Raw genomic sequence first — 25,992 nt, forward strand, 5'->3', positions numbered from 1 at the left:
TGACTACAGAGGTCCTAGTTGCTTCCTAAACATATTTACCAAAAGAAAATATCTTGGCTCTCTAGATTCCAACTTCTGGAAATTCGGTTGAACAGTTGTGGAGCCCAAGAGCTGAACTGACCTCCTCAGCCACCATGAAGATAGTAAGCCCACCTTCACAGAAGACTAGTGCTTCATCTGGAACAGAGTTGCCACCCCCAACCAAAGCTTTGTGACATCATCAAGGCTCTACTTATGTCATAAAACTCCTCCTAGCCAGGTTTCTTCCCTACTAACCCCCAGAAATATCCAGCATACAGGTCCTAAAATGCTGCTCATACAGCCCCATGAAGACCCAAAATAAAAACCCCAATCTTCTTCCCAATTACTTGAGTCATATTTTCCAAGTAACTCAACCCCTTTATGTGTTTTTTTTTTTCTTCTGTAAAATAATTTTTGGTCTGAGTCAACAACTCACATGAATGTTTTTTTATCCTAGCTCCAATGTCCTCAGTGGTTATTTTCTATTGATTTTTCCATTACTTCATAATTATAATTATCAAATTTTCCACTTCTCTTCCTCCTCCCACATTCTTCTTGCTCCGCAAATAAACCTCTCCACTCAAACACCAGTCCAAATAGAGGGCAGGGTACTTTGAGCTGTGGGAAGTCCAAGCCCACCCTTCATCCATCCAGATTTAGCAAGGTATGCATCCACAAAAAATATGATCACAAAAAGCCAGTGTATGATATGCAGACAATTGCAAGTGCCATTATCTTTGGCTTCTCCGTCTGCCACAATTGTCAGCCACATTCAGAGCTTCCAGTTTGATCCCATGTTCTTTCATTCCCAGGTCACTGGATTAGTTGAAATCCCCTTAGTTCAGACATAGTGTCTCATAGTGTGGACCAAGCCCTTATATTCCTGACATCCTTGCTCTTTTTCTCCATCCATCTGCTCTTCCACTGGAGCTTGGAAGCTCCATCTAGGTTTCTGATTTTGACCCTGACTTGATCTCCATCATTTGCCAAACAAAAGTTCCATGGTGGTTTTCAAGATTGTCAGTCATCAGTCTGACTATGGGACAAGGCACACATAGTTCCTAGGGACATGTCACAGTGCGGTCAACTTCTCCTCCCTGCTTAAGTACCTAGAGAGGGAAACCCTATGGCCTTCTGAGAACCACTCGAGAGATATCGATCTTGACATCCCCAGAATGGCCCCATAAATTGAGATATCATCAGTGTATGTGCATTAACTTGTGTGTGTTTGTGTGTGTGTATTTAAATCACAATAACAAATGGATTGTAATATTGAAGTTTCTTCTCATCTTGAGAAGAATATTTGCTACAGAAACACTCTCACAGTAATAGTGAGAGTGTAAACTATCTAAGAAAGGAGAAATAACTGGAGGAATCCCCCAGGAATTAGGCTCAGTGTCCCAGGAATTACACCCAAGGAAAGTCAATGAACTCAGTGATGGAAGATAAAACCCAGCCTAAATAAAACCCTAAATCATTTAGGTGTAACATGAGATACTCTTACAACAGTTACAAGAGGTCTAAAATGCCTGGACTGGAACATAAGGGGAACACAATGACGTGGAGCTGAGAGTGCATGGCAAACTGATTGGATCTGGCAAAAATTATGTAAGCATACCAAGGAAACCACCAGTGGGACAAAACCCTAAGAAATCTGTATGACAACATATCATGTTGAACATAATGAGATTTATAGACAAAGGAAAGATCTTAATTATGTCACTGTCACACAGGTGATGATGAACCAGTTCCATCGTAGAGTGACTCCCTGCTGTGTTTAAGATAACCTGTCAATTCTGTCTCGTCAGTTACAAGGAAATTTGCATTAATTGCACAGATTATCTATCAGCATCATTTACTGCACAATCAAAGGCAAGGCAAAGAAATCATAGACATGTTCTTGAATGCTGATGATGTTATTGGGAGTTTTGATGGGTTTTTTTCTTAAAGGGAAATCATCGGTGACTCTCATGCATGAAGCAGATCCTTTCTCTGTGATGTTACCTGAATAGCCACTGAGATACCAGCCCATTGAGTTGTGGTCTCTCTCTCTTTTAAAAAGCAACTTCTACCTTCAGCTTGATCTCTTGCTTGATCTTCCCTTCCGGCTACTAGGCTCCTTTTCTGATCCTGCAGAGGGCTTTTGTCAGGGATTGTGATCTCTAAGTTTTTCCCCTTTCAAGAACTTATCATTCTATTAATCACAATTCTATACTGCTGTGGGAGTTTGTTTGTGACTTATGCCTTCACATGTGATACAAGCGACCTGTGTGTATAGGGTCTTCTCTCTGTTCATGCGGGGAAGGCATGGCAGCAGGAGTAGATGGCTGCTCATTCTCTGTAAGGAAATCTATAAACAGTGGGCACCAAGTACAAGGATGTCCTGAAATATTAAGTCTTGTCCTTTCAAGGCCCCAAAGCCTCCAGCTAGGTTCAGGGTCACGACAATCTCCAAATCCCACCGAGCATGAAGTATTCAGAACCAGAAGCCTGTGTGTGCCATATCACATAAATTCATCGTGAGTACACCAATCTGTTTTTTTTTTTTTTTTTTTTAATTCTAAATTATTTTGTCCCATCGGAACGATCTATATTACCAATTAACCAAATTTGCTGCATCTTTGGTGTCCTAGAATTGCTTTAAATTGTTGCTGGGACAGTCTTACAAACCTTCCTGTGCTGTTATGAGACCTTAAGGGGACAGCACTTATTTCCGAAATCAAAGGCAGTTGGGTTCAATCCTATGGTTAGCTGTTAGCTAGACACTGGAAGGATGGATTTGACTAAGAAAGGGAGACAGCATACATGGAGGCAGGTAACCTTTCCTTTGCAAAATGACCCATTTTGAGGCCTTACTTCAGGCTCTTCTCTTCTCCTAATCTTGGTTTTTTTATTAGTTTAGGAGAAGAATTAAAACTCCATTTACAGTATCTGTGAACCCGAATGAGTTAAGTATGTGTGACCAACTTGATGTCTGCCTGTCTGTCAACAGGGCCAGAGTTCAGGGGCATCTGATGCATAGCACAGGAATGTCAGCCATCAATCTCTGGTCCACCTAACTCTACAGCATTAGAGTTGTCATGGTTGCTCATGTGATCTTCCTCATATGATCTCCATCCACAGAGATGTCAGAAAAATCCTCCCCTGAGAGTGCAAGTTCTTTACAAATGAAAGATTATACAACAGAAGACACATGGGAGATTTATATGGGCAAGCTGTTGAAAGGATAAAGTGACAGAAGAAGTTGATTGATTAATTAAAGAAAGAATCCGCTTCAGCTGATAGGTTAGAACATAGGTAGGTGGAGTAAACAAAATAGAATGCCGGGAGGAAGAGGGAGTGAGCTCAGAGAAGCCATGCTCCCCTCTCCCCGGCAGATGCCATAGCTCTGCTCTCTGAGGCAGATGTCGATGCAGCCAGCCACCATGTCAGACATGCTGAATTTTTCCTGGTAAGTGCACCTCGTTATACTACACTGATTATTAGAAATGTGTTAAAAAGCTGAATCTAATGGGCCAGCAGTGTTTAAAAGAATACAGATTTTGTGTATTTATTTCAGGCATAACCTTCATGTGGCCGTGGTGCTGGGGACACAGACTCGCTGCTCAAATAACTACAGAATGGCTTGCAGCCTTGTGGACAACTGAATCCACTGAAAGCCTGAGAAAGCTTGGGAAAGAGTAAAGCATGTTTTCTTGGTAGCAGCGATTTCTTGGTCTGCTCTGCTTGCTAGAAGAAAGCAAGGGCTCTCATCTCAAAGAGGCTTGCTGACTCAGCTTCAGCTGCAAAACCCTGCAGCCCTTAAGAGGTCCTGCCACAAAACAGTTAAATGTTGTTGATAAAAGCCAACTGAATGCTTGTATGTTTTCAGCAGTAGCAGGAAAAAAAACTGTGTTGTTTTAAAATGCCGGCTTTCTGGGCCATCCTGCCTGGGAAACTCTGACTGTTTGAGGAAGGAGGGCCAGCTACATAAAGAGGGCTTGAGTGTTGTCTGTTGCAGCCTCTTTGATGGCAAGGACCTTGAAACACTGTAGACTTGTGGCACTGAATGCGGCTCTGTTCGGTACCTCAGCCACAAGGTTGGAATGGCAGAAAGCTAAGGAATGGGCTACATCTGGCCAGCAAAGCCACGGCTTTAGTCCTACTGAGATTGCTTGGTAAATGAAAGACTCATGTGTTCAGAAAAACAGAGAGAGAAATAGAGTAAAGAGAGATTCAAGACAAAGAAAATTTTTAAATGATTTACAGTGTGTTAAAAATATGTGCAGGCTAAAATTTGAAGTTCTTAAAGTTAAAAAAAGGAAGAGAGTTGTTGGGTGTGGTAGTACACACCTGTAAACCCAACACATGGGAGGCAGAGGGAGATTGACCTTTGTACTTTCAAGGAGAGGTAGAATATGCCTTTAATCCCAGTGCCTTGAAGGCAGAGACAAACAGATCTTTGTGAGTTCAATGTGTAGTAGCATACACCTTTAATCCCAATGCCTGAAAGGCAGAGAGAGGCAGATCTCTGAGACTTCAAGGACAGACAGGTATACAGAGTTATTCCAGGTCAAAGATACAGAGAACCTGTCTCAAAAGGCAAAAAATAAAAAGGAAAAATAAACAAAATAGAGGTTAAATTGAAGCGCACAAAGATGGAAAATTCACAGCGAATTTTGATATTGTATGCTATTACGCTTTTTTTGAATCATTTGAATTTTGAGGCAGTAGCAATAGCTGCTAAAAGATGTTTCTTTATAAAAGCTGCTGAAATAATCCAACATAGATATTTTGAAAATGCCTTGACTTTGAAATTTGGATCTAAGGACATGATGCTTTGGAAAGGAGTTTCTATTTTGTTTTCACAGAGGGTGATAGTCTGTGCATGCCTCTATCCTAATATGGTAGGATGGACCATGCCCTACTTAAAGGTTGCTGTGAACACCTTTAAAATATTGCTTCGCTCAACTGCCAACTGAGATAAATCAATAATGATGCCACCATTCAGCAGGAAGCATTTTGGAGAGAAAAAACTGCACCCACGTTCCCAAATATGGCTTATAAACATTCTTTTACATTTAAAGTGGGATGTGATATAGATATGAATATTTGCATTAGTATAGATTTTGCTTTACTGATAGAGATTTTAGGTCAATTTTGTTATATGTTTATGAATTTTTGATCTTCATTAAGGTATTGTGATTGTGTAGTTCATTTAAATATATAATGTATATAGGTTGTTAATGGATAATCATTAATAATAGTCAAGTTTGTAGTCATGTTAGTTAGATTTTCTAGCTACATAGATATATATATTTCAGTTAGATAGGCATTATTCATATCTCTCTAGACTACAAAATAGGCTATTTAATGTTTTAGTACCTTAGGGTTTTTCATGACAGTGAGACACTCTACTCTTGGCAGCACATATTTACTTCAGGAAGAAGATGGGCATCACAGAGGATCCTTATGGAGTTTGATAGCCATTTGGGGAAGAAACTGCTCTTGCCTGGATTGTTGCATAAACTGTACACAGAAAACACTCAGAGAGAGGACTACTGAACTTGCCTAAAGGTGAGATGATCTTTTCGTGTTCCTGATTCAGGAAAGGGTGAGCAAAACATTCTTCAAGACAAGCAGATAGTGACTACCTTTGATATTTCCTGCTTCATGGAAATGTCTGCTGGAAACTATGGGCCTGTAGGCTGAGGGTGGAAACACCAACGGTACAGAGGAACTTTGGGTGACTGTCCAGGCAGCGAGATGTCTCTGTCATTTCTAGAGTTTGAAAATGGCTTACTTTTGTTTGCTTAGGTAATACTGTATTATCCTGGAGTTTCTGATGGAGTTGAAGAATAGATAGATAGTTATAGTTTTCCATTTTTATGATAAAAGATAAAATAGATATAAATATTGTAACTGTAATTCTTGCTTGATAACTGTTTTGTTATATGTAATTTTGCTATGTTAAAGTTAAAGATTCCATTCTTGTTTAAACAGAAATAGGAGTAATGATGGAGTATAGGTCATTGGTTAATTAAATAAAGAAAATGATTGGCCTGAATGGTTAGAACATAGGTGGGTGGAATAAACATAAGAGAATGCAGGGAGGAATAGGAATTGAGCTTAGAGATGCCATGCACCTCTGCCATGGGCAGAAATGGTAGCTCTGCACTCTGAGGCAGATGGCGATACAGCCAGCCACCAGGTCAGACATGCTAAATCTTTCCTTCTAAGCGCACCTCGTGCTGCAACATACATTATTAGACATGGGTTAAGAGGCTGAAAATAATGGGGCAGGCAGTGTTGAAATGAATAGTTTTGTGTTGTTATTTCGGAGCATAACCTTACAAGGCGGCCCCATGGGGATGCAGCCCTGCTGCTCAAATTTCTACAATCAAGGGGGAAATGGAAGAAGGGAAGAAAGAAGAGAGAGAGACAAGGAAGAATGGATGGATTCAATCATTCATTGGAAAAATGAGGGAACCAATGAATGAGGAGACCTAGTAGGAAAAAATGTGCTGCATTCCCTCAGAGAGTCAGGTCAAATTAAGGATTGACAAGGTTTTCCACTAAGGAGGAGGCTTATTCCATTTTACCTTCTTTGTGCTCCAGGCCCACCCACAAGAGTGATGATGAGGACAGGGAGTTGAAGAGGAGAGGGTGTACCAGAATTCCCTGGTACAATTTCTCACCCAAATTGTAGCCAAATCACCTGACCTGGGACAGCTTATCTACATGCTGGACCCTAACTCCCAGTTTGACAACTCTAACATTTTAACCAAGTTTGTGAAGATGAAGGAACCAAAAATAGCCCAGTTACAGGATGGCAGGTTCCTTACAGGATGGGAGTCAGACATCAGTACCATACAGGTGTTTGGCGGTTTGATGGGTGTGTGGGGTCTTTGCCAGACTCCACCTAGCATCATGGATTCCCTACTTCACTGATATTATGGAGTTGGGTGCATTCATCATATGTGTGCATGTCACACACTAGTGGCCATCATATGTACATGTTTATCCTGTGTGTGGGTGAGTGTGTTCATGAGTTTTTTTTTTTTTTTTTTTTTTTTTTCTCAAAATTCTTTTTTTTTTTTTTTTTAATTTTTTTATTGATAAAAGGAGGATAAAGAAAAGAAAAAAAAACAAATTTCCACCTCCTCCCACCAGCCTCCCATTTCCCTCCCCCTCCTCCCACTCTTCTCCCCCTCCTCCCACTCTTCTCCCCCTCCTCCCACCCCTCTCCCCTTCCCCCCACTCCTCTCACCCTCCCTCTCCACCCACTGAGACAGTGGAGATGATCTACTGGGAGCTCACCAAGGCCAGCTGGACTGTTACCAGAAAAAGCATGGGATAAAACTGGACTCTCGGAACATGGCGAACAATGAGGGCTGATGAGACGCCAAGGACAATGGCACGCGGTTTTGATCCTATGCAATGTGCTGGCTTGGTGGGAGCCTAGCCAGTCTGGATGTTCACCTTCCTAGATATGGATGGAGGGGGGAGGACCTAGGACGTACCACAGGTCAGGGAACCCTGACTGCTCAGTGTTCATGAGTTTTATAGCCCAAGTACTACAGAACATGATCAATGAAAGGGAACACTGTTTTCCAGATATGGCAGGGCAATTATTTAAATGAACTGACAAGGGTTGGATGGCATGGATAAGACCTATGAGAGTTCAAGGCATACCGAATCCAGGCATGACAAAGTAGGTGGCAGACAGAATTCTGGCAAAACTAAGTAGGTAGCTTGATGTCCAACTTGCTGGAGAAGAGCAACTGAGCGGAGACACTTTTCACTAAGCAACATGCTCTAGTGGAGATCAAACATCCTTTGACTTACAGCCAGTACGATTTAAACCTTTCATCAAATGAAACCTAATTTTCTCTGATTTTGAGTATACATTTGTGTCCCTTCCTGATTAATCTACTCTTTATCCTCTTAAGTCCCAATACCTCATGCTGATATCGGTCACATCTTTCCATTTGACATGGTTTTCCCTCAAGCTTCATACCGCCCCGAGATCATACAACTTTTTGTCTCCTCTCCACTGCTTCCTTGACAGCCATCTTGTCCTTTACCACACCACGCATCCCCAGTCCTTTACTCACCAAGAAGAAAAGACCATAAATCCTGCTTTGTTTTGAGGCATGTATTTCTGTGATGCCCCATCCACCAAACACAATCCATCATTGACCAAATAACACAACATGTTAACAAATTTTTATTCTTTGAGAAAGAATAATCCATTGGAAAAGATACCAGGATTCATAGAAGACCTGAGGTATCTCTGAAAAAACACATTCCCAAAGAGAGCATTAAGTCTGCCCCTCAAAATTTGAGAATTTCACTTTAACAGATCTTCACCAAATCATAGACATAGATATGGAAGTCATTATCAAACTTGATGAAATACACAGAAGGTTTGTTGGGAACTTGGCAAATAATTTTACCTATCTCTTGGGTTCCATCTTTTTTGCTGTACTGCACTCTTTTGCCATCCAAGGAATCGCTGCCTAATTCCAAAGTCACCTCTACTGGAGGACATTCAGGCGTGATGTGGAGGTTGCCTTCAATGGAATCATCATGATGGTGGTAAAGGTACAGGACCGGATCATTCTCGTTGACAATGTAGAAACAGGTCGTTATGGCCTGCACCTCATCTGGGACCACGCCACTCCACTCTTCCTTAGAGCCTGGCATGATGTGGAGGTTGCCTTCCAGGTAGTCATCCAGGAGGTGGTAAATGTACAAGACCGGATCTTTCTTGTAGGTAATATAAAACCAGGTCTTCATGATTGGCACCTCTTCTAGGACCATCCCGTTCCAGTCATTCTTAGAGCCATTTGTGCCCATGAATGTATGTTTCACTGCTCTGCCAACTATGGTGTTTGAGAGATGAGTGTCTGTCACCTGAGGAAATGGCACATTATTAGGCAGGATCTTCAGGTTTAAAATCCTTTCATCACTATGAAGCTCCAAGACATAGACACAATCAATCCCATCATATTTCAACAAATAGAGAGAGGGATATGTTGGCAGTTGATCTAGAATGATGGCTTTCCAATGGGTGACTGGTTCATTGGCTTCCTTCCAGCCATGAGAAATTCTGCGGCCAACAATATTCTCCAGGGCCTCAAAAGGCTTACTAAGTTTTTGCTTCTGGAGCGATGGCCCATTCTTCTTCTGGAGATGTGGCATGCCACTCACACTGAGTGGCATCTTCATCATGGCGGGAGACTTTCTGAGATAGGCCATAGCACTCCTGTTCCACTGTCTCTTGGCTCTGTTTCTGTGCTTGGGCTTCATAGCTGCCAATCTCTGCATAGGAAGAACTCTTCAGTTTAAATCAGACACAAAGTGGTTTCCTCCACCATAAGTGCCTGCAAGGATAAGAAGGTGAGGATGTGAGGTCAAGGCTCTTTTTAGGAATAACTTTGGAGCAGGTGAAAAAGGCAGGGCTGAATAGATTTGGATACCTAAATGGAATATGTTCTTAAGAAATTAATAGGAAAATTATCAAACTCTTGTCTACAGCTCAGTATATGTGTATCAGAGACATATTCCTGCTGCAAAATGCAATTGACCTCTACTGAGAAACCTACTTCCTGACTTACTATATCAATGAGAGAGGAAGCTATGCCTATATCTAAAGTGAGAAAGAAATATCTGAACAGATGGCAAAGAATTCAAAGAACAGCCACTCCTCTCCTTACCACTCAAGCTACTGGTTAGTTGGCTGATCTATAACCACCTGCCCAAGGTCATGGCACTCCAGTCCACTGGCTCTCTCTATTGTGTCTCCTGATCCAGATCCAGGTTGATTACATAAAGATATTCTGTATCTTCATTAGAGAAGTGAGTACTGTGAGTCAAACTGCCAAAAGAAAGAAACATTAATCTGTGCAACAGCACCTATTAGAAATAATTATCTTTTAAAACACATATGGACAAAGAGGATCTTTGCCATTTAAGTGGACTGAGGAATTGGACATGTTTAGCAAGGTAGAGTGGCGAGAATACCTGACATTAACCGTCCCCCAGCTATCAAATATAGGAGCTGTTAACGACATAAATTTTGGACCCACAGCAGATTTGAAAGAAACCTTTCTTTGACTACAGAGGTCCTAGTTGCTTCCTAAACATATTTACCAAAAGAAAATATCTTGGCTCTCTAGATTCCAACTTCTGGAAATTCGGTTGAACAGTTGTGGAGCCCAAGAGCTGAACTGACCTCCTCAGCCACCATGAAGATAGTAAGCCCACCTTCACAGAAGACTAGTGCTTCATGTGGAACAGAGTTGCCACCCCCAACCAAAGCTTTGTGACATCATCAAGGCTCTACTTATGTAATAAAACTCCTCCTAGCCAGGTGTCTTCCCTACTAACCCCCAGAAATATCCAGCATACAGGTCCTAAAATGCTGCTCATACAGCCCCATGAAGACCCAAAATAAAAACCCCAATCTTCTTCCCAATTACTTGAGTCATATTTTCCAAGTAACTCAACCCCTTTATGTGTTTTTTTTTTCTGTAAAATAATTTTTGGTCTGAGTCAACAACTCACATGAATGTTTTTTTATCCTAGCTCCAATGTCCTCAGTGGTTATTTTCTATTGATTTTTCCATTACTTCATAATTATAATTATCAAATTTTCCACTTCTCTTCCTCCTCCCACATTCTTCTTGCTCCGCAAATAAACCTCTCCACTCAAACACCAGTCCAAATAGAGGGCAGGGTACTTTGAGCTGTGGGAAGTCCAAGCCCACCCTTCATCCATCCAGATTTAGCAAGGTATGCATCCACAAAAAATATGATCACAAAAAGCCAGTGTATGATATGCAGACAATTGCAAGTGCCATTATCTTTGGCTTCTCCGTCTGCCACAATTGTCAGCCACATTCAGAGCTTCCAGTTTGATCCCATGTTCTTTCATTCCCAGGTCACTGGATTAGTTGAAATCCCCTTAGTTCAGGCACAGTGTCTCATAGTGTGGACCAAGCCCTTATATTCCTGACATCCTTGCTCTTTTTCTCCATCCATCTGCTCTTCCACTGGAGCTTGGAAGCTCCATCTAGGTTTCTGATTTTGACCCTGACTTGATCTCCATCATTTGCCAAACAAAAGTTCCATGGTGGTTTTCAAGATAGTCAGTCATCAGTCTGACTATGGGACAAGGCACACATAGTTCCTAGGGACATGTCACAGTGCGGTCAACTTCTCCTCCCTGCTTAAGTACCTAGAGAGGGTCACCCTTTGGCCTTCTGAGAACCACTCGAGAGATATCGATCTTGACATCCCCAGAATGGCCCCATAAATTGAGATATCATCAGTGTATGTGCATTAACTTGTGTGTGTTTGTGTGTGTGTATTTAAAGCACAATAACAAATGGATTGTAATATTGAAGTTTCTTCTCATCTTGAGAAGAATATTTGCTACAGAAACACTCTCACAGTAATAGTGAGAGTGTAAACTATCTAAGAAAGGAGAAATAACTGGAGGAATCCCCCAGGAGTTAGGCTCAGTGTCCCAGGAATTACACCCAAGGAAAGTCAATGAACTCAGTGATGGAAGATAAAACCCAGCCTAAATAAAACCCTAAATCATTTAGGTGTAACATGAGATAATCTTACAACAGTTACAAGAGGTCTAAAATGCCTGGACTGGAACATAAGGGGAACACAATGACGTGGAGCTGAGAGTGCATGGCAAACTGATTGGATCTGGCAAAAATTATGTAAGCATACCAAGGAAACCACCAGTGGGACAAAACCCTAAGAAATCTGTATGACAACATATCATGTTGAACATAATGAGATTTATAGACAAAGGAAAGATCTTAATTATGTCACTGTCACACAGGTGATGATGAACCAGTTCCATCGTAGAGTGACTCCCTGCTGTGTTTAAGATAACCTGTCAATTCTGTCTCGTCAGTTACAAGGAAATTTGCATTAATTGCACAGATTATCTATCAGCATCATTTACTGCACAATCAAAGGCAAGGCAAAGAAATCATAGACATGTTGTTGAATGCTGATGATGTTATTGGGAGTTTTGATGGGTTTTTTTCTTAAAGGGAAATCATCGGTGACTCTCATGCATGAAGCAGATCCTTTCTTTGTGATGTTACCTGAATAGCCACTGAGATACCAGCCCATTGAGTTGTGGTCTCTCTCTCTTTTAAAAAGCACCTTCTACCTTCAGCTTGATCTCTTGCTTGATCTTCCCTTCCGGCTACTAGGCTCCTTTTCTGATCCTGCAGAGGGATTTTGTCAGGGATTGTGATCTCTAAGTTTTTCCCCTTTCAAGAACTTATCATTTTATTAATCAAAATTCTAAACTGCTGTGGGAGTTTGTTTGTGACTTATGCCTTCACATGTGATACAAGCGACCTGTGTGTATAGGGTCTTCTCTCTGTTCATGTGGGGAAGGCATGGCAGCAGGAGTAGATGGCTGCTCATTCTCTGTAAGGAAATCTATAAACAGTGGGCACCAAGTACAAGGATGTCCTGAAATATTAAGTCTTGTCCTTTCAAGGCCCCAAAGCCTCCAGCTAGGTTCAGGGTCACGACAATCTCCAAATCCCACCGAGCATGAAGTATTCAGAACCAGAAGCCTGTGTGTGCCATATCACATAAATTCATCGTGAGTACACCAATCTGTTTTTTTTTTTAATTCTAAATTATTTTGTCCCATCGGAACGATCTATATTACCAATTAACCAAATTTGCTGCATCTTTGGTGTCCTAGAATTGCTTTAAATTGTTGCTGGGACAGTCTTACAAACCTTCCTGTGCTGTTATGAGACCTTAAGGGGACAGCACTTATTTCCGAAATCAAAGGCAGTTGGGTTCAATCCTATGGTTAGCTGTTAGCTAGACACTGGAAGGATGGATTTGACTAAGAAAGGGAGACAGCATACATGGAGGCAGGTAACCTTTCCTTTGCAAAATGACCCATTTTGAGGCCTTACTTCAGGCTCTTCTCTTCTCCTAATCTTGGTTTTTTTATTAGTTTAGGAGAAGAATTAAAACTCCATTTACAGTATCTGTGAACCCGAATGAGTTAAGTATGTGTGACCAACTTGATGTCTGCCTGTCTGTCAACAGGGCCAGAGTTCAGGGGCATCTGATGCATAGCACAGGAATGTCAGCCATCAATCTCTGGTCCACCTAACTCTACAGCATTAGAGTTGTCATGGTTGCTCATCTGATCTTCCTCATATGATCTCCATCCACAGAGATGTCAGAAAAATCCTCCCCTGAGAGTGCAAGTTCTTTACAAATGAAAGATTATACAACAGAAGACACATGGGAGATTTATATGGGCAAGCTGTTGAAAGGATAAAGTGACAGAAGAAGTTTATTGATTAATTAAAGAAAGAATCCGCTTCAGCTGATAGGTTAGAACATAGGTAGGTGGAGTAAACAAAATAGAATGCCGGGAGGAAGAGGGAGTGAGCTCAGAGAAGCCATGCTCCCCTCTCCCCGGCAGATGCCATAGCTCTGCTCTCTGAGGCAGATGTCGATGCAGCCAGCCACCATGTCAGACATGTTGAATTTTTCCTGGTAAGTGCACCTCGTTATACTACACTGATTATTAGAAATGGGTTAAAAAGCTGAATCTAATGGGCCAGCAGTGTTTAAAAGAATACAGATTTTGTGTATTTATTTCAGGCATAACCTTCATGTGGCCGTGGTGCTGGGGACACAGTCTCGCTGCTCAAATAACTACAGAATGGCTTGCAGCCTTGTGGACAACTGAATCCACTGAAAGCCTGAGAAAGCTTTGGAAAGAGTAAAGCATGTTTTCTTGGTAGCAGCGATTTCTCGGTCTGCTCTGCTTGCTAGAAGAAAGCAAGGGCTCTCATCTCAAAGAGGCTTGCTGACTCAGCTTCAGCTGCAAAACCCTGCAGCCCTTAAGAGGACCTGCCACAAAACAGTTAAATGTTGTTGATAAAAGCCAACTGAATGCTTGTATGTTTTCAGCAGTAGCAGGAAAAAAAAACTGTGTTGTTTTAAAATGCCGGCTTTCTGGGCCATCCTGCCTGGGCAAACTCTGACTGTTTGAGGAAGGAGGGCCAGCTACAGAAAGAGGGCTTGAGTGTTGTCTGTTGCAGCCTCTTTGATGGCAAGGACCTTGAAACACTGTAGACTTGTGGCACTGAATGCGGCTCTGTTCGGTACCTCAGCCACAAGGTTGGAATGGCAGAAAGCTAAGGAATGGGCTACATCTGGCCAGCAAAGCCACGGCTTTAGTCCTACTGAGATTGCTTGGTAAATGAAAGACTCATGTGGTCAGAAAAACAGAGAGAGAAATAGAGTAAAGAGAGATTCAAGACAAAGAAAATTTTTAAATGATTTACAGTGTGTTAAAAATATGTGCAGGCTAAAATTTGAAGTTCTTAAAGTTAAAAAAAGGAAGAGAGTTGTTGGGTGTGGTAGTACAAACCTGTAAACCCAACACATGGGAGGCAGAGGGAGATTGACCTTTGTACTTTCAAGGTGAGGTAGCATATGCCTTTAATCCCAGTGCCTTGAAGGCAGAGACAAACAGATCTTTGTGATTTCAATGTGTAGTAGCATACACCTTTAATCCCAATGCCTGAAAGGCAGAGAGAGGCAGATCTCTGAGACTTCAAGGACAGACAGGTATACAGAGTTATTCCAGGTCAAAGATACAGAGAACCTGTCTCAAAAGGCAAAAAATAAAAAGGAAAAATAAACAAAATAGAGGTTAAATTGAAGCGCACAAAGATGGAAAACTCACAGCGAATTTTGATATTGTATGCTATTACACTTTTTTTGAATCATTTGAATTTTGAGGCAGTAGCAATAGCTGCTAAAAGATGTTTCTTTATAAAAGCTGCTGAAATAATCCAACATAGATATTTTGAAAATGCCTTGACTTTGAAATTTGGATCTAAGGACATGATGCTTGGGAAAGGAGTTTCTATTTTGTTTTCACAGAGGGTGATAGTCTGTGGATGCCTCTATCCTAATATGGTAGGATGGACCACGCCCTACTTAAAGGTTGCTGTGAACACCTTTAAAATATTGCTTCGCTCAACTGCCAACTGAGATAAATCAATAATGATGCCACCATTCAGCAGGAAGCATTTTGGAGAGAAAAAACTGCACCCACGTTCCCAAATATGGCTTATAAACATTCTTTTACATTTAAAGTGGGATGTGATATAGATATGAATATTTGCATTACTATAGATTTTGCTTTACTGATAGAGATTTTAGGTCAATTTTGTTATATGTATATGCATTTTTGATCTTCATTAAGGTATTGTGATTGTGTAGTTCATTTAAATATATAATGTATATAGGTTGTTAATGGATAATCATTAATAATAGTCAAGTTTGTAGTCATGTTAGTTAGATTTTCTAGCTACATAGATATATATATTTCAGTTAGATAGGCATTATTCATATCTCTCTAGACTACAAAATAGGCTATTTAATGTTTTAGTACCTTAGGGTTTTTCATGACAGTGAGACACTCTACTCTTGGCAGCACATATCTACTTCAGGAAGAAGATGGGCATCACAGAGGATCCTTATGGAGTTTGATAGCCATTTGGGGAAGAAACTGCTCTTGCCTGGATTGTTGCATAAACTGTACACAGAAAACACTCAGAGAGAGGACTACTGAACTTGCCTAAAGTTGAGATGATCTTTTCGTGTTCCAGATTCAGGAAAGGGTCAGCAAAACATTCTTCAAGACAAGCAGATAGTGACTGCCTTTGAAATTTCCTGCTTCATGGAAATGTCTGCTGGAAACTATGGGCCTGTAGGCTGAGGGTGGAAACACCAACGGTACAGAGGAACTTTGGGTGACTGTCCAGGCAGCGAGATGTCTCTGTCATTTCTAGAGTTTGAAAATGGCTTACTTTTTGTTTGCTTAGGTAATACTGTATTATCCTGGAGTTTCTGATGGAGTTGAAGAATAGTTGAAGATAGATAGTTATAGTTTTCCATTGTTATGATAAAAGATAAAATAGATATAAATATTGTAACTGTAATTCTTGCTTGATAACTGTTTTGTTATATGTAATTTTGCTATGTTAAAGTTAAAGATTCCATTCTTGTTTAAACAGATATAGGAGTAATGATGGAGTATAGGTCATTGGTTAATTAAATAAAGAAAATGATTGGCCTGTATGGTTAGAACATAGGTGGGTGGAATAAACATAAGAGAATGCAGGGAGGAATAGGAATTGAGCTTAGAGATGCCATGCACCTCTGCCATGGGCAGAAATGGTAGCAGATGGCTACTCAGATGCACTCTGAGGCAGATGGCGATACAGCCAGCCACCAGGTCAGACATGCTAAATCTTTCCTTCTAAGCGCACCTCGTGCTGCAACATACATTATTAGACATGGGTTAGGAAGCTGAAAATAATGGGGCAGGCATTGTTGAAATGAATAATTTTGTGTTGTTGTTTCGGAGCCTAACCTTACAAGGCGGCCCCATGGGGATGCAGCCCTGCTGCTCAAATTTCTACAATCAAGGGGGAAATGGAAGAAGGGAAGAAAGAAGAGAGAGAGACAAGGAAGAATGGAAGAATTCAATCATTCCTTGGAATAATGAGTGAACCAATGAATGAGGAGACCTAGTAGGAAAAAATGTGCTGCATTCCCTCAGAGAGTCAGGTCAAATTAAGGATTGACAACGTTTTCCACTAAGGAGGAGGCTTATTCCATTTTACCTTCTTTGTGCTCCAGGCCCACCCACAAGAGTGATGATGAGGACAGAGAGAACAAGAGGAGAGGGGGTACCAGAATTCCCTGGTACAATTTCTCACCCAAATTGTAGCCAAATCACCTGACCTGGGACAGCTGATCTACATGCTGGACCCTAACTCCCAGTTTGACAACTCTAACATTTTAACCAAGTTTGTGAAGATGAAGGAACCAAAAATAGCCCAGTTACAGGATGGCAGGTTCCTTACAGGATGGGAGTCAGACATCAGTACCATACTGGTATTTGGCGGTTTGATGGGTGTGTGGGGTCTTTGCCAGACTCCACCTAGCATCATGGATTCTCTACTTTACTGATATTATGGAGTTGGGTGCATTCATCATATGTGTGCATGTCACACACTAGTGGGCATCATATGTACATGTTTATCCTGTGTGTGGGTGAGTGTGTTCATGAGTTTTATAGCCCAAGTACTACAGAACATGGTCAATGAAAGGGAACACTGTTTTCCAGATATGGCAGGGCAATTATTTAAATGAACTGACAAGGGTTGGATGGCATGGAAATGACCTATGAGAGTTCAAGGTTTACCAAATCCAGGCATGACAAAGTAGGTGGCAGACAGAATTCTGGCAAAACTAAGTAGGTAGCTTGTTGTCCAACTTACTGGAGAAGAGCAACTGAGCGGAGACACTTTTCACTAAGCAACATGCTCTAGTGGAGATCAAACATCCTTTGACTTACAGCCAGTACGAATTAAACCATTCACCAAATGAAACCTAATTTTCTCTGATTTTGAGTATACATTTGTGTCCCTTCCTGATTAATCTACTCTTTATCCTCTTAAGTCCCAATACCTCATGCTGATATCGGTCACATCTTTCCATTTGACATGGTTTTCCCTCAAGCTTCATACCGCCCCGAGATCATACAACATATTGTCCCCTCTTCACTGCTTCCTTGACAGCCATCTTGTCCTTTACCACACCACGCATCCCCAGTCCTTTACTCTCCAAGGGGAAAAGACCATAAATCCTGCTTTGTTTTGAGGCATGTATTTCTGTGATGCCCCATCCACCAAACACAATCCATCATTGACCAAATAACACAACATGTTAACGAATTTTTATTCTTTGAGAAAGAATAATCCATTGGAAAAGATACCAGGATTCATAGAAGACCTGAGGTATCTCTGAAAAAACACATTCCCAAAGAGAGCAATAAGTCTGCCCCTCAAAATTTGAGAATTTCACTTTAACAGATCTTCACCAAATCATAGACATAGATATGGAAGTCATTATCAAACTTGATGAAATACACAGAAGGTTTGTTGGGAACTTGGCAAATAATTTTACCTATCTCTTGGGTTCCATCTTTTTTGTTGTACTGCACTCTTTTGCCCTCCAAGGAATCCCTGCCTAATTCCAAAGTCACCTCTACTGGAGGACATTCAGGCGTGATGTGGAGGTTGCCTTCAATGGAATCATCATGATGGTGGTAAAGGTACAGGACCGGATCATTCTCGTTGACAATGTAGAAACAGGTCGTTATGGTCTGCACCTCACCTGGGACCACGCCACTCCACTCTTCCTTAGAGCCTGGCATGATGTGGAGGTTGCCTTCCAGGTAGTCATCCAGGAGGTGGTAAATGTACAAGACCGGATCTTTCTTGTAGGTAATATAAAACCAGGTCTTCATGATTGGCACCTCTTCTAGGACCATCCCGTTCCAGTCTTTCTTAGAGCCATTTGTGCCCATGAATGTATGTTTCACTGCTCTGCCAACTATGGTGTTTGAGAGATGAGTGTCTGTCACCTGAGGAAATGGCACATTATTAGGCAGGATCTTCAGGTTTAAAATCCTTTCATCACTATGAAGCTCCAAGACATAGACACAATCAATCCCATCATATTTCAACAAATAGAGAGAGGGATATGTTGGCAGTTGATCTAGAATGATGGCTTTCCAATGGGTGACTGGTTCATTGGCTTCCTTCCAGCCATGAGAAATTCTGCGGCCAACAATATTCTCCAGGGCCTCAAAAGGCTTACTAAGTTTTTGCTTCTGGAGCGATGGCCCATTCTTCTTCTGGAGATGTGGCATGCAACTCATACTGAGAGGCATCTTCATCATGGCGGGAGACTTTCTGAGATAGGCCACAGCACTCCTGTTCCACTGTCTCTTGGCTCTGTTTCTGTGCTTGGGCTTCATAGCTGCCAATCTCTGCATAGGAAGAACTTCAGTTTAAATCAGACACAAAGTGGTTTCCTCCACCATAAGTGCCTGCAAGGATAAGAAGGTGAGGATGTGAGGTCAAGGCTCTTTTTAGGAATAACTTTGGAGCAGGTGAAAAAGGCAGGGCTGAATAGATTTGGATACCTAAATGGAATATGTTCTTAAGAAATTAATAGGAAAATTATCAAACTCTTGTCTACAGCTCAGTATATGTGTATCAGAGACATATTCCTGCTGCAAAATGCAATTGACCTCTACTGAGAAACCTACTTCCTGACTTACTATATCAATGAGAGAGGAAGCTATGCCTATACCTAAAGTGAGAAAGAAATATCTGAACAGATGGCAAAGAATTCAAAGAACAGCCACTCCTCTCCTTACCACTCAAGCTACTGGTTAGTTGGCTGATCTATAACCACCTGCCCAAGGTCATGGCACTCCAGTCCACTGGCTCTCTCTATTGTGTCTCCTGATCCAGATCCAGGTTGATTACATAAAGATATTCTGTATCTTCATTAGAGAAGTGAGTACTGTGAGTCAAACTGCCAAAAGAAAGAAACATTAATCTGTGCAACAGCACCTATTGGAAATAATTATCTTTTAAAACACATATGGACAAAGAGGATCTTTGCCATTTAAGTGGACTGAGGAATTGGACATGTTTAGCAAAGATAGAGTGGGGAGAATACCCGGCATTAACCGTAACCCAGCTATCAAATATAGGAGCTGTTAACGACATAAATTTTGGAACCAGAGCAGATTTGAAAGAAACCTTTCTTTGACTACAGAGGTCCTAGTTGCTTCCTAAACATATTTACCAAAAGAAAATATCTTGGCTCTCTAGATTCCAACTTCTGGAAATTCGGTTGAACAGTTGTGGTGCCCAAGAGCTGAACTGACCTCCTCAGCCACGGTGAAGATAGTAAGCCCACCTTCACAGAAGACTAGTGCTTCATGAGGAACAGAGTTGCCACCCCCAACCAAAGCTTTGTGACATCATCAAGGCCCTACTTATGTCATAAAACTCCTCCTAGCCAGGTTTCTTTCCTACTAACCCCCAGAAATATCCAGCATACAGGTCCTAAAATGCTGCTCATACAGCCCCATGAAGACCCAAAATAAAAACCCCCGTCTTCTTCCCAATTACTTGAGTCATATTTTCCCAGTAACTCAACCCCTTTATGTTTTTTTTTTCTGTAAAATAATTTTTGGTCTGAGTCAACAACTCACATGAATGTTTTTTTTTCCTAGCTCCAATGTCCTCATTGGTTATTTTCTATTGATTTTTCCATTACTTCATAATAATAATTACCAAACTTTCCACTTCTCTTCCTCCTCCCACATTCTTCTTGCTCCGCAAATAAACCTCTCCACTCAAACACCAGTCCAAAGAGAGGGCAGGGTACTTTGAGCTGTGGGAAGTCCAAGCTCACCCTTCATCCATCCAGATTTAGCAAGGTATGCATCCACAAAAAATGTGATCACAAAAAGCCAGTGTATGATATGCAGACAATTGCAAGTGCCATTATCTTTGGCTTCTCCGTCTGCCCCAATTGTCAGCCACATTCAGAACTTCCAGTTCGATCCCATGTTCTTTCATTCCCAGGTCACTGGATTAGTTGAATCCCCTTAGTTCAGGCACAGTGTCTCATAGTGTGGACCAAGCCGTTATATTCCTGACATCCTTGCTCTTTTTCTCCATCCATCTGCTCTTCCACTGGAGCTTGGAAGCTCCATCTAGTTTTCTGATTTTGACCCTGACTTCATCTCCATCGTTTGCCAAACAAAAGTTCCATGGCAGTTATCAAGATAGTCAGTCATCAGTCTGACTATGGGACAAGGCACACATAGTTCCTAGGGACATGTCACAGTGCGGTCAACTTCTCCTCCCTGCTTAAGTACCTAGAGAGGGTCACCCTATGGCCTTCTGAGAACCACTCAAGAGATATCGATCCTGACATCCCCAGAATGGCCCCATAAATTGAGATATCATCAGTGTAAGTGCATTAACTTGTGTGTGTTTGTGTGTGTATTTAAATCACAATAACAAATGGATTGTAATATTGACGTTTCTTCTCATCTTGAGAAGAATATTTGCTACAGAAACACTCTCACAGTAATAGTGAGAGTGTAAACTATCTAAGAAAGGAGAAATAACTGGAGGAATCCCCCAGGAGTTAGGCTCAGTGTCCCAGGAATTTCATCCAAGGAAAGTCAATGAACTCAGTGATGGAAGATAAAACCCAGCCTAAATAAAACATTAAATCATTTAGGTGGAACATGACATACTATTACAACAGTTACAAGAGGTCTAAAATGCCTGGACTGGAACATAAGGGGAACACAATGACGTGGAGCTGAGAGTGCATGGCAAAACTGATTGGATCTGGCAAAAATTATGTAAGCATACCAAGGAAACCACCAGTGGGACAAAACCCTAAGAAATCTGTATGACAACATATCATGTTGAACATAATGAGATTTATAGACAAAGGAAAGATCTTAATTATGTCACTGTCACACAGGTGATGATGAACCAGTCCCATCATAGAGTGATTCCCTGCTGTGTTTAAGATAACCTGTCAATTCTGTCTCGTCAGTTACAAGGAAATTTGCATTAATTGCACAGATTAACTATCAGCATCATTTACTGCACAATCAAAGGCAAGGCAAAGAAATCATAGACATGTTGTTGAATGCTGATGATGTTATTGGGAGTTTTGATGGGTTTTTTTCTTAAAGGGAAATCATCGGTGACTCTCATGCATGAAGCAGATCCTTTCTCTGTGATGTTTCCTGAATAGCCACTGAGATACCAGCCCATTGAGTTGTGGTCTCTCTCTCTTTTAAAAAGCAACTTCTACCTTCAGCTTGATCTCTTGCTTGAGCTTCCCCTCCGGCTACTAGGCTCCCTTTCTGATCCTGCAGAGGGCTTTTGTAAGGGATTGTGATCTCTAAGTTTTTCCCCTTTCAAGAACTAATCATTCTATTAATCACAATTGTAAACTGCTGTGGGAGTTTGTTTGTGACTTATGCCTTCACATGTGATACAAGCGACCTGTGTGTATAGGGTCTTCTCTCTGTTCATGTGGGGAAGGCATGGCAGCAGGAGTAGATGGCTGCTCATTCTCTGTAAGGAAATCAGTAAACAGTGGGGACCAAGTACAAGGATGTCCTGAAATATTAAGTCTTGTCCTTTCAAGGCCCCAAAGCCTCCAGCTAGGTTCAGGGTCACGACAATCTCCAAAACCCACTGAGCATGAAGTATTCAGAACTAGAAGCCTGTGTGTGCCATATCACATAAATTCATCGTGAGTACACCAATCTGTTTTTTTTTTTAATGCTACATTATTTTCTCCCATCGGAACGATCTATATTACCAATTAACCAAATTTGCTGCATATTTGGTGTCCTAGAATTGCTTTAAATTTTTGCTGGGACAATCTTACAAACCTTCCTGTGCTGTTATGAGACCTTAAGGGGACAGCACTTATTTCAGAAATCAAAGGCAGTTGGGTTCAATCCTATGGTTAGCTGTTAGCTAGACACTGGAAGGATGGATTTGACTAAGAAGGGGAGACAGCGTACATTGAGGCAGGTAACCTTTCCTTTGCAAAATGACCCATTTTGAGGCCTTACTTCAGGCTCTTCTCTTCTCCTAATCTTGGTTTTTTATTAGTTTAGGATTAGAATTAAAACTCCATTTACAGTATCTGTGAACCTGAATGAGTTAAGTATGTGTGACCAACTTGATGTCTGCCTGTCTGTCAACAGGGCCAGAGTTCAGGGGCATCTGATGCATAGCACAGGAATGTCAGCCATCAATCTCTGGTCCACCTAACTCTACAGCATTAGAGTTGTCATGGTTGCTCATGTGATCTTCCTCATATGATCTCCATCCACAGAGAGGTCAGAAAAATCCTCCCCTGAGAGTGCAAGTTCTTTACAAATGAAAGATTATACATCAGAAGAAACATGGGAGATTTATATGGGCAAGCTGTTGAAAGGATAAAGTGACAGAAGAAGTTTATTGATTAATTAATGAAAGAATCCGCTTCAGCTGATAGGTTAGAACATAGGTAGGTGGAGTAAACAAAATAGAATGCCGGGAGGAAGAGGGAGTGAGCTCAGAGAAGCCATGTTCCCCTCTCCCCGGCAGATGCCATAGCTCTGCTCTCTGAGGCAGATGTCGATGCAGCCAGCCACCATGTCAGACATGCTGAATTTTTCCTGGTAAGTGCACCTCGTTATACTACACTGATTATTAGAAATGGGTTAAAATGCTGAATCTAATGGGCCAGCAGTGTTTAAAATAATACAGTTTTTGTGTATTTATTTCAGGTATAACCTTCATGCTGCCGTGGTGCTGGGGACACAGCCTCGCTGCTCAAATAACTACAGAATGGCTTGCAGCCTTGTGGACAACTGAATCCACAAAAAGGCTGAGAAAGCTTGGGAAAGAGTAAAGCATGTTTTCTTGTTAGCAGCGATTTCTCGGTCTGCTCTGCTTGCTAGAAGAAAGCAAGGGCTCTCATCTAAAAGAGGCTTGCTGACTCAGCTTCAGCTGCAAAACCCTGCAGCCCTTAAGAGGTCCTGCCACAAAACATTTAAATGGTGTTGATAAAAGCCAACTGAATGCTTGTATGTTTTCAGCAGTAGCAGGAAAAAAAACTGTGTTGTTTTAAAATGCCGGCTTTCTGGGCCATCCTGCCTGGGCAAACTCTGACTGTTTGAGGAAGGAGGGCCAGCTACAGAAAGAGGGCTTGAGTGTCGTCTGTTGCAGCCTCTTTGATGGCAAGGACCTTGAAACACTGTAGACTTGTGGCACTGAATGCGGCTCTGTTCGGAACCTCAGCCACAAGGTTAGAATGGCAGAAAGCTAAGGAATGGGCTACATCTGGCCAGCAAAGCCACGGCTTTAGTCCTACTGAGATTGCTTGGTAAATGAAAGACTCATGTGGTCAGAAAAACAGAGAGAGAAATAGAGTAAAGAGAGATTCAAAGACAAAGAAAATTTTTAAATGATTTACAGTGTGTTAAAAATATGTGCAGGCTAAAATTTGAAGTTCTTAAAGTTAAAAAAAGGAAGGGAGTTGTTGGGTGTGGTAGTACACACCTGTAAACCCATCACATGGGAGGCAGAGGGAGATTGACCTCTGTATTTTCCAGGTGAGGTAGCACACGCCTTGAATCCCAGTGCCTTGAAGGCAGAGACAAACAGATCTTTGTGAGTTCAATGTGTAGTAGCATACACCTTTAATCCCAATGCCTGAAAGGCAGAGAGAGGCAGATCTCTGAGACTTCAAGGACAGACAGGTATACAGAGTTATTCCAGGTCAAAGATACAGAGAACCTGTCTCAAAAGGCAAAAAATAAAAAGGAAAAATAAACAAAATAGAGGTTAAATTGAAGCGCACAAAGATGGAAAATTCACAGCGAATTTTGATATTGTATGCTATTATGCTCTTTTTGAATCATTTGAATTTTGAGGCAGTAGCAATAGCTGCTCAAAGATGTTTCTTTATAAAAGCTGCTGAAATAATCCAACATAGATATTTTGAAAATGCCTTGACTTTGAAATTTGGATCTAAGGACATGATGCTTTGGAAAGGAGTTTCTATTTTGTTTTCACAGAGGGTGATAGTCTGTGGATGCCTCTATCCTAATATGGTAGGATGGACCACGCCCTACTTAAAGGTTGCTGTGAACACCTTTAAAAAATTGCTTCGCTCAACTGCCAACTGAGATAAATCAATAATGATGCCACCATTCAGCAGGAAGCATTTTGGAGAGAAAAAACTGCACCCACGTTCCCAAATATGGCTTATAAACGTTCTTTTACATTTAAAGTGGGATGTGATATAGATATGAATATTTGCATTAGTATAGATTTTGCTTTACTGGTAGAGATTTTAGGTCAATTTTGTTATATGTATATGCATTTTTGATCTTCATTAAGGTATTGTGATTGTGTAGTTCATTTAAAAATATAATGTATATAGGTTATTAATGGAAATCATTCATAATAGTCAAGTTTGTAGTCATGTTAGTTAGATTTTCTAGCTACATATATATATATATATATATATATATATATATATATATATATATATATTTCAGTTAGATAGGCATTATTCATATCTCTCTAGACTACAAAATAGGCTATTTAATGTTTTAGTACCTTAGGGTTTTTCACGACAGTGAGACACTCTACTCTTGGCAGCACATATCTACTTCAGGAAGTAGATGGGCATCAAAGAGGATCCTTATGGAGTTTGATAGCCATTTGGGGAAGAAACTGCTCTTGCCTGGATTGTTGCATAAACTGTACACAGAAAACACTCAGAGAGAGGACTACTGAACTTGCCTAAAGGTGAGATGATCTTTCCGTGTTCCAGATTCAGGAAAGGGTCAGCAAAACATTCTTCAAGACAAGCAGATAGTGACTGCCTTTGAAATTTCCTGCTTCATGGAAATGTCTGCTGGAAACTATGGGCCTGTAGGCTGAGGATGGTACACCAACGGTACAGAGGAACTTTGGGTGACTGTCCAGGCAGCGAGATGTCTCTGGCATTTCTAGAGTTTGAAAATGGCTTACGTTTTGTTTGCTTAGGTTATACTGTATTATTCTGGAGTCTCTGATGGAGTTGAAGAAGAGATAGATAGTTATAGTTTTCCATTGTTATGATAAAAGATAAAATAGATATAAATATTGTAACTGTAATTCTTGCTTGATAACTGTTTTGTTATATGTAATTTTGCTATGTTAAAGTTAAAGATTCCATTTTTGTTTAAACAGAAATAGGAGAAATGATGGAGTATAGGTCATTGGTTAATTAAATAAAGAAACTGTTTGGCCTGAAAGGTTAGAACATAGGTGGGTGGAATAACCAGAAGAGAATGCTGGGAGGAATAGGAATTGAGCTTAGAGATGCCATGCACCTCTGCCATGGGCAGAAATGGTAGCTCTGCACTCTGAGGCAGATGGCGATACAGCCAGCCACCAGGTCAGACATGCTAAATCTTTCCTTCTA

This window comes from Microtus pennsylvanicus, chromosome Y (assembly GCF_037038515.1).
Source record: "Microtus pennsylvanicus isolate mMicPen1 chromosome Y, mMicPen1.hap1, whole genome shotgun sequence".
NCBI lineage: Eukaryota > Metazoa > Chordata > Mammalia > Rodentia > Cricetidae > Microtus > Microtus pennsylvanicus.